Source organism: Gavialis gangeticus, unplaced genomic scaffold (assembly GCF_001723915.1).
Source record: "Gavialis gangeticus isolate Ggan-Ray unplaced genomic scaffold, GavGan_comp1, whole genome shotgun sequence".
NCBI lineage: Eukaryota > Metazoa > Chordata > Crocodylia > Gavialidae > Gavialis > Gavialis gangeticus.
In genome coordinates, this window is record NW_017729004.1 from 69,910,761 (window position 1) to 69,920,492 (window position 9,732).

General features: G+C 40.6%; 1 long non-coding RNA gene across 1 annotated transcript in view; it reads left to right on the forward strand.

The window, feature by feature from the left end:
* The first annotated feature begins 9,344 nt into the window (after positions 1-9,344).
* Positions 9,345-9,732, forward strand: part of LOC109291505 — an 800-nt gene continuing 412 nt past the window's right edge. The window contains exon 1 of the long non-coding RNA XR_002095873.1: positions 9,345-9,680. This is a non-coding gene — a long non-coding RNA (uncharacterized LOC109291505). The remainder of the gene's footprint in view (positions 9,681-9,732) is intronic.

Sequence of the window (9,732 nt, forward strand, 5' to 3'; positions counted from 1 at the left end):
ATTTTTCACCACATACTAAAAAGTTGCATGCAGCTTTGCTCCTATGGAAGGAAGGGAAAGAAACAGTGCCTTAACTTAACTGGTCAGGCTGTTGAAACACCTCAGCATTAGGAAATTTCTCTTTATCGGGCTTTGCCAAGAACACGTGTAGAACATAAAACAATTAAAAGTAAATCAGGATCAGAGCTCATTTATCCGGTTCATATTGCTTTTCTGCTTGAATGCTGAGGTGTCCCAAAGTCTCTGGTTTCCACAGCAAATAAAATGACTGTGTTTTCTTTTGTCCTGGCTCAGTACAAATATTTGCCTATTGGGACATTTTCAGCTCTACAAGCCTATGCATCAACCATCTGCTTACAGAGGCCAACACCCTTTTGCTAGGAGACGGATACAGGGGAGGTTCCTGTTCTGTCAGTTTTCTAATTCCTACACTTCACTTCGCTGACGTTAAAGTCTAGGTTTGTTTGACCTCCCCTGTTCAGATTATAGCTGATAATTCAAGAAAGAAAATAGGTGTGGGTGTATGTGAAGGTGGCAGTAAAAGCAGCTTTTACAACGTATCACATTTTATAGCAGAGCTGGAGTAGAGAAAGGCGACTGATACAGAATATGTCCTCTTAGACATGGTCGTAATATATATGTACAGGAAACCCTTGCTATTTGCGGGTTTGGCATTTGCATATTTTTTCTTCATTCTGCCTGTCCAAAACAAGGTGTGTATTATATTCTGAGGCATGTTGTATGTGAGAAAATACTGCAGGTGTGTGAATATAATTGAATTGTAGGTTGTGTGCATGTATAAGCCTACATAATACAACAGATTACTTCTACTATGCTGAAATAAGATTGATTCAGTGTAAAACAGTCTTTATTGCATGTATTCACTGATACATACACCCCCACTTCCTTTCAGGGCTTAGCTTTTCATGTGAAGAGAGAAGGTCAAATAATTTTTAACTCTTTATTGTCCACAAACTGAGGTCTCAGAACTAGGAAACTGAAGGAAAGGGATTATCTCCTATATTAAGACCAGGAAATGATGATTCAGAAATGCTCTTTATCTACAACCATACAAATGCAATCTGTAATTAGGAGACAGGTGTTTGTAGGGCAATAACCAGGAGAGGGGAAGGGACAAGAAACTCTTTTTTCCATCATCGCATCCTATTCATTTTAGGGTGGCATCAGGTGGGGAGGAAAAAGGGGAAGATTTTGCAAGTTATGTTTATCCTGGAAGAGGCTACCAGACTAAGATTAAAATGTACATTCCCTGGCAACAAAATATAAATCTGAGACTTCATCTTATATTATAGCAGGAAATCTTTTACTTGGAAAGGTAATCTCAAGGGGAATAAGGTATCAGAAGAGGAATAGCAACTGTTAATTTAAAGAAGGTATTAAGGTAACAAGGAGAGAAAATGTGGAGTGTTTCGAGCATGTAGTATTTTGTTTTTCATTTGTTTGTTTTTTTAAAACATAGGTCCACCAAATGGACTGGATCTGAATCCTCATTATCATAAAGATCCTGAAGTATTTTCTATTATGCCAGCAATTCCAGTTTGTAAATCTCTCTCTTTCCTTTTTCTAGTACAACTTGTAGACTTGCTTACAGTTTTCTAAACCATGTTAATTGATTCACATCACACTGTTAGAGTGAAATTTCAATTCAAATGAAGGGCTAATAGATGATCACATAGACTTGAGAGCCCCTTAACAGACCCAATTTGCAGACTGTGTGTGTGGGATTTATGCATTTGCGGTTGGAAATAATTAGGAGGTGATGATAAGCCTGTTTAAGCACTGCGACATGGTTGCAAACTTACTAATAGTTACTGAAATTGCTGTTCCAGAACCTGTAATGGATGCAATTGACCTGAGTGTCAATGATGACCATCTCAGCCAATGTATTGGAGGTGGGAAGAGGGCATGGGGGATTGCCCCTTTTTTTCACACACCAGTAGCCTGTGGGCAGCAAGGCTGCTTGGACAGGGGTGAGGGCTTAGTTAGGAAACTGATTTTTAGTCATGGCGAGGTATTGTTGGTACATTTGACTTTGTAAACATGTTACTTTGTGCCTGCTTGCCTCTGTGTTGCAAAAACCCAACTGAGTTTCACTAATGGGGACTGATATTTGCAAAGCTTATCTGCCGAGTTCTTTTCCTAAAAGCAAAGCTGTATGTACATGTTAATTAACACAGTTTAAATTGTCTAGTTCAGACTGCTTTAGCCTGCATTAATTTTAATGCAGTGAGGATTAGTTAATTCAGACTGGAGCCAATTTTAATTCTGACTACAGATGTCCAAGTGTATATAGTGATGGCTATAGTCTGGATTAAACCTAGAAAAATGTAAAGTCTCTATAAATGCCTCTACAGTCTAAGTTCCATGTACTGTAATATACTTATAGCAGAGATTCTTCCCCACCATGGGTTGCTATGCTAGTGATGCATCTGGGTTTAGGAAAAGGTTTGAATTTAAAAATATTTTTTAGGGCAAAGATTATGCATTCATACGTTTTCTATCACCTATCGCACCAAAATCCTGCTTCCCTTGTAAACAGCCCCATTATATATAGTCACCTGTTTTTATTAGGAATTTAGTCACTACTTATAAATAGATGAGAGAAAGATAAATTTAAATTCTGTCCCTGACTGAAATTAATGAGGCTTCAAGATTAATAGTGAGGATGGAATGTGGTCTAATGCTGATAAAGCCATGGGGAAGGAAGGAGAAAAGGAGGTGAAATCACAAATTTAATCAGATGTAGAACAAAAACTCCAGTGGCTTACAACATTTTTCAAGCACCTTTTTTGTTGCTGTTGTTGGAAATGTCAATTATTTTAGGCATCTCTGGGTTTCAGCATAAAAATAATCAAGCTTTTAAAAAAAATACTATTGGATTGAATGGAAATGCAGCCTCCTTTTTTTTTGTTTAGCAAATCATTCAGAAACTATCCACAACAATATATTTGTTACTGTATGTATTTGCCATATATTTGTTACTGTATGTATTTGCCATACTGATTTGGAGAAATTCCTTGCAGTTTGGGGGTGTTTGTTAATTGTTTGCTTTGACTATTTGTAGCGTGCACTTCTGCACCAATTCACCTAATATATTTCTTGCTCCCTACCTAGGTATCAATTATTTAATGTAAGAGCCTGATAAATAGCAAATGAGGAATAAGGCATTTCTAATACATTTTTCACTCCTAAATATTGTATTTGGAGTCTGTAGTCTTTCAGAACTCCTTTTCAAATAGTGGGCTTCTGGTCCATGACTTGGGTTTCATGACTTCAGACTATTTGTAGAATGGGATAGTTTTGAAATATGAATGCGAGTATCAAAACCTGACCATTTATTATCCATGTTAAAATGTATTAAATTTTCTGGATTTCTACATATATTCATGAATTCTTGATTGTTATCCCTTTACTTGTGGATACTAAATGGCTAGAACAAATCAAAATGAATGAAACTTGCTGTTTATTCATACATATAATTGTATATTGACTTTCTAATTATTATTTCAGCCAGCTTTCCAGACCAGGTAATATATTCAAAGAGCAAGAAATTGTATTTCAGGGAGGACAGAGAAACGTAAGACAGAACTCAAAGAGACTTCCTTGGACATAAAATCCTGTCTCCTGATATCACAGGTAACCAGTCATAAAACTTAGAAAGCTTTATCATGGGCTATTTGCCTACGCTCTTCCTACTGGGAAACTAACATCCTCAGTCCTCTGATTGTTAAGTACTTCCTTCTTCATATCGGCTTAACTTTATTCAGGCCAATTCATACCCATTTTTTTTCTCTACCAGCATTATCCTTTAACCTAAAATAGGTCTTTTCTTGCCCTCATTTTTCCACCCCTGATGGATTTGTATGGAGCAGTCATTCCCTCTATGCCATACTTTGGTAGGTTAAGCTAGCCAAGCTCTTTTAGTCTTGTTACATTAGAAGGCACTTTGTACATCTTTACGAACAGGAGTGACCACAGCTGTAAACAATATTTCAGCTGAGGTTTTAAGAGTACTTTCTACAATGGCATTCATACATCCTTATTTTTGCTGGAAATCATCTGGTACATCCTAAGAATACACTTGTCATTTTCATGTTGTTCATAGTCATCCTGCAATTGACTAATAGATAGATTTATATATTTTTTTCTCTTTCATTGTTATTTCCAGCTGCTGAGCCCCCACATTCTTGTTATTGGTCCTCAAGTGTACGACCCTGCACTTGCTACTATTGTCAACCCACTTCTAGTGTCCAAAATAACTGAATTAACAGTTAATTTCGAATCTTAATAGCTGCATTTTACTACTTAAGTATCCAACCCTAGTGGTGACTGAATTCCTTGTTATAAATATTGGATTTGGATATCAAACCCCCAAAATATCAGGCTGGTCTACCTGCCAAAGAAAGTTTACAATATCCACAGCTAATGAATATTTTAAAGGTGAAATTGCCTGTCTCTACCGATTCCATATATGTCTCAAAGGGAAATACGTACCCTGCTACTGTGTGTACTATATGCAGGCTATTGATTTCAGTGGAAGTTTATGGTTGACTGGAGAACAGTAGTTAAATATCAAAGGGTTAACGTTTCAATGAAATAATTTTGGGCTATATGCAGATCAAGGGCATTCCAATTTGTAATGCCAGCTATAGTCACTTTGAACATCAAGAACGGAGTTGACAATGGAATTCCACTTGCATTTGAAATTACTGCAGGTAGGATGAACATCTTTAAGTGCTTGTCCTATTGTAAGCATAGCTGTAAGAAATCTATAAAAAGCTGAAAAAGGAAACATCTTAATGGTTTTGATGTAGTGTGCTAGGGGTTTTCTTCACTGCTAAAAAACCCTGGGGGTTTTTTTTGGGGGGGGGGCGGGATTTGCTACAGGGTAGTCAATGCACATCAGTTATCCCAAAACAAAAGCACAGTGAAGACTAAATGCTTTTCTGTCTCTGTGAGGTACACTCAGGTGGTCAATCCCAAGGAGGAGGAAAGCTGATCTCAAACTGACTCTAACATTTCTCATCTTCACTGTGCTTTTACATTAAGACAGCTGATGTACATCAGCTATGCCAGTGTGTGGCGGAGCACCTTTGGGGGTGCTCGCCACTTGAGGGCTCTCACAGGCTCCAAGGGGAGCCTGCTTTGGAGGAACAGCAGGGGAAACCTCCCCCAGGAACTATTTTAAGGGGGAAGGTGTGTGACAGGATACTGTTGGTGCCTGCCGCTTTAAGAGCAGAGCCAAGCAGCCAGCAGGTGCTTGATTGTGGTGGCCATTTTAAATCTCTGGCTGCCCATATAAACAAGGCAGTTCATTGCTGGCAAGCCAGGTAGTAACATTGGCTGGCTGCAAGGTTCCATAGCATCCTGGAGGTAAGGGCAGGATCTGTAGGGGATGGTTTGGAGGCTCCTGGTCCTGGGCATGACCTAAAACTGCACTCTGCCAGAAGTGGGTGGCCTGGTGGGGCTCTCAGTGGCGTGGGAGCCCCCAGGAAATGCCAGGCCAGCTATCACCCCAGTGAAAGGTGGGTAGGGGTGCCTTGACCCTAGCCCTCACCTTTGGGTGGGTCTTATAACATCAGAGGTAGTTGGGCCAGGCATGGCAATGGCCACCTGGGCCCTATGAGGTGCAAGACCCTGAAGAGGAAGAGCTGGGGCCAGGCATGGCTGCAGCCACCTGAGCCCACCGGGAAGGGAAGCCACATAGCCCCAAGTGAGGGGGCGTTGTGGGGCCCCAGTGAGGGGAGTAGGCCTAGGTATGTCTCCAGACACCTGAGGCCGTAGTTTGGGCCAGAAGCCAAGTAAGGGGGATCAGTCCAAGAGTCAGGGGTGAGTCCTGACCCCGGTAAGTCCTCCACCACTGGGAGGCCGAGTGTGGGTCGAAAGCAAGACCTATAGTGGAGCACAATGACATGCTGCTCCAGGAGGGGAGTGAGAGTCCCCATGAGAGCCCAGAGCACCAGTCATAGTGTGGGATAAGAATGCCCCAGTGAAAGGTGGTCCCAGAAAGGGGGTGGAGATGAGGAGCCCCAGTGGGGGGAAGGAGAGCCAGAGGGCTGAGTGCCCAGTATGTTTATGTATAGAGTTGCCCCTGGAAGGGGCCAGAGCAAGCTTGGACCTGGTTGGGTAATTGGCTACCCCAGTGAGGGTTGCAGGAGAGGCCCAAAAGATGGTACATCTGCCACGCAAGGTGTGAACTAGCTAAGCCTATGGCCCAAGGGGCCCGCTCCAAGAGGGAGCAAGGTAGCATAAGTTGTTGATGCATGAAACAGACCCAGTGAGAGGGGGTGGAGTGTGAGAGGCCCTCGTGAGAAGAGGGTGGTATGAATATGAGTGTCTGAGGCCTGACAATGAGGCCTAAGCTTGGTCCGGCAGTAAGCCAGGAGCACTGTGTCATCTGGATGCCATCTGTGAGGCTTGGGCTGTGGTGTGTGGGAGGAATGGACCCACAGATAGCACCCCCTGGCATTGGGGAAAGAATGGGAAGCCTCCCACCTTAATTAATATTGTAATTAATAAACAACAAGGCATGGCAGGAGAGACAGGTGAGTGGCATGCCCAAAGGCAAATGGGGAAATTAGCACTGTGGCTAGTCAGGGAGCCCCACTTCACCTCAAGAGATGTATCTTTTTTAGCAATTAAAATGAGCACTTAGTTTTCATAATATTAATTAGCTTTTAATAGTACAAGTTGATGAAATCCCTTTTTTGAGAATTATGCCTGCTTTTGGAATATTGGCCATGATTTTTCCATTCACTTAACATGATTTGTATTTCTAAACTTGTGGCTAAGTGCCTTAGACAAAGGAAGATGCCATTAAAGACCTGTTTATAAAATCAAAATAAATAATGTGTGATCTTCAATGGAGTTTCTTCTAAGTCACATGTATATGACATCAGCATCAGGTTTTGTGTTTTTTTCCTTTTGTAATGATGTAATATTACTCTGGATAGGCATTATGCTGGAACATTATGCTAGTTGTGAAATCTTCCATTGGAGATTTTTTACTAAGAGACAGGATGGGTATCCTTCTCAATGGGCAATGATTCTTTATCTGGTTGGCCTTGTAGCCTATGGAGGTAGCTTCTAGGTAGTGGTCTACAGTCTTATAACTAACAGTGCATAGCAATCCAAGTAGTTATGATTTTTGACTGCAGCCGTTACAACCTGAGAAAAAGTTTGAGCAACTGGTGAAAGTACACATGAGTGGGTCCTTGTTGGAATATGAGACTGACCAAAGCTTTTGGAAAAAGCCTGGCCTCAAAATGCTGGTACCAATAGCACAGCTAGTGAAGCAACCCAATTACATAAAGCATAGGCACCGACTCCATGGGTGATCAGGATCCATAAGCCATTTTAGTTTTATGCGATGCATGTTTGATCTATTATGTTAAAAATTTTGCCCTAAAACTAAGCTTTTACAAGCTGGTACCAGTAAGCAGCAGAAGCACATGACATGGCTGCACAGGAAGGTGAAATTAAACCAGTGCACCATGATTCATGGTGAGGTAGTGGATGTGAGTAGGGCAGAAGTAGGGCCAAAGCACCCACCGGAAAAACCAAAGTTGGCACCTATGACATCAAGGCTACCCAAGGTGGTTGACTGTTGTGTGCTAGTCATTGAGAAGAGGTTATTGCAGGGCTTTAGTTGCCTCATTCAGACTGCATTGCCTTAGGATTTTTCAACAGCCATGGACTGCCCTTTTGATTCTGCTGGATCTCTTATTTTAGTCAACTACCAGATTAATGTGATGAAATGTAGCAGGGGCAGTTCCTTCACAAACACTATTTCACATGCAGTGAATGCTGCAACTTCTAGTATTGGTGAGAAGTCCAATAGCAATTGATGAGCAACAGTGATGGGCATAGTGTTGTTGTTGGTGGTCATAGCTGACCACAGGTGCTTATTATGTCTAGGCTTGTGCTATCATCTGCTTGACTTGACAGTCCCAACTGAGGCAACATTATCCTCAACTACAAGGGACTCACAACTGTGACAATAAAGGAACTCACAACTGTGACATTTTAATAAGGAAAGTATCTGTATACCTTGTTAAATCCATGAGGTTACAGTCTTATGATCAATGCTGTCATATTCACAAATGATGTGGTATCAATTTTTGTATTAGGAAAGGAAATAATGTTCCTTTGTGCAAAAACTCTTAAAATAGCTATTAGAGTAGACTGGAAGATGATTATTCCATTTATGGCAACTTTTGACTTTCTGAAAACTTTCACAAATTCAGAATTGTGCTGAGAAGTCCTATTGTCAGTTCTGTGAGGTGTTTTCATGTGCTGAATAGGATACTGGCTAGGGGTGTGGGAGATCCAGGTTCAATTCCCTGGTCCCTTTAATTGCATGGTTCTAATTTGCAAATCACTCCGAGATGGGTAGGATAGGGACATTGACCTGTTTCCTCCATCCAAGGCTAGTGACATTAACTGTGTCAGTGTGTATTTGAAAAATATTTTTCACCACATATGCTCTTACTGGCTTTAATGGTTCCATCAAGTTTAGAATATTAGGTTCAAGAAAGCTTTGTTCTCTGTAATTAATTTAATTCATAAGTATGCTATTGCTTTTCCAGTCACTGCTATAGTCAAAGTCATTGTGGTTTGACAGATGCCTGCCTGGGACGGTTTAGTCAGGGATGATTCTGTCTTAAGCAGGGGGCTGTACTAGATGACCTCATGAGGTGCCTACCAGCCCTACTTTCCTATGATCCTATAATTATGGGGCCTTCTTTTTTGTTGTTTTATTAAAATTCAAAGTTTTCCACTGAAACTGCTATGGAAATAAAATTTATTTTTAAATGTTGCTAAATTTTCAGCAGGCGAAAAATACCTATTCTAACCAATCATGACACTTGAAATTGACAGCAAAGTTGCATCATTTCAGACTCTCGGCTGCCTATGTGCTTGGAGGTTGTGGGGGTGGCATTTTAGTTTGAGTGGTTCCTGGACAGCCACTCTAATTAAAATGGCTCCCCTTCACTTGTAATAAACCCCTCCACCTCCTCCACATTTCAAAATGGCTTGGGGTGGGAGCACGGGGGTGCTTTAACAAGAGATTATTTATTCAATGAAGTTTAGTTAAAGTACCCCGTGGCCATTTTGAAATGTGGGGGGTAATAATACCTGTGACGGTGAGGTGACACTGGAGCATTCTAATTAGAGTGTGGAGCAGACTCAATCTGCTGGAGTCTGTTCTGACGCATTCTAATTAGAACATGAAACAGCATGTCTATAGGCAGCCTAGTATTTTGGCAGCACTCTGGGTTCCTACATACATAAAATGAAAACAACTAAATAGTGCACAGAGTATCAAGCTTTTTTATTTGGTTTCAGCATATTCCTACATGTAAAAATATCATTTACATGATTATGAAGATAATGCACTATTAATAGCTTATATAAGAAATCAACTTCTTTTTTAAGCTTGTTGCTAACTTTTCTCCAAGTCTCTTTTTCTGACACTGTTATAATACTAATATCTGTCTTATACAATATTTTACTTCCCTATAAAGTTATAACAAAGAATAACACAACTACTTCATGATAAATAAATGTATGTAAATACATGCTGTAATATAACACGCTGTAGAACAGTGCCTTCATTTGTTCTCATATGTACATATTTAGGCACCATCATAGAAAATGTGCCATGGTGCCATGACCGGCACATCACGACGAGAGACATGCTGGGATGGG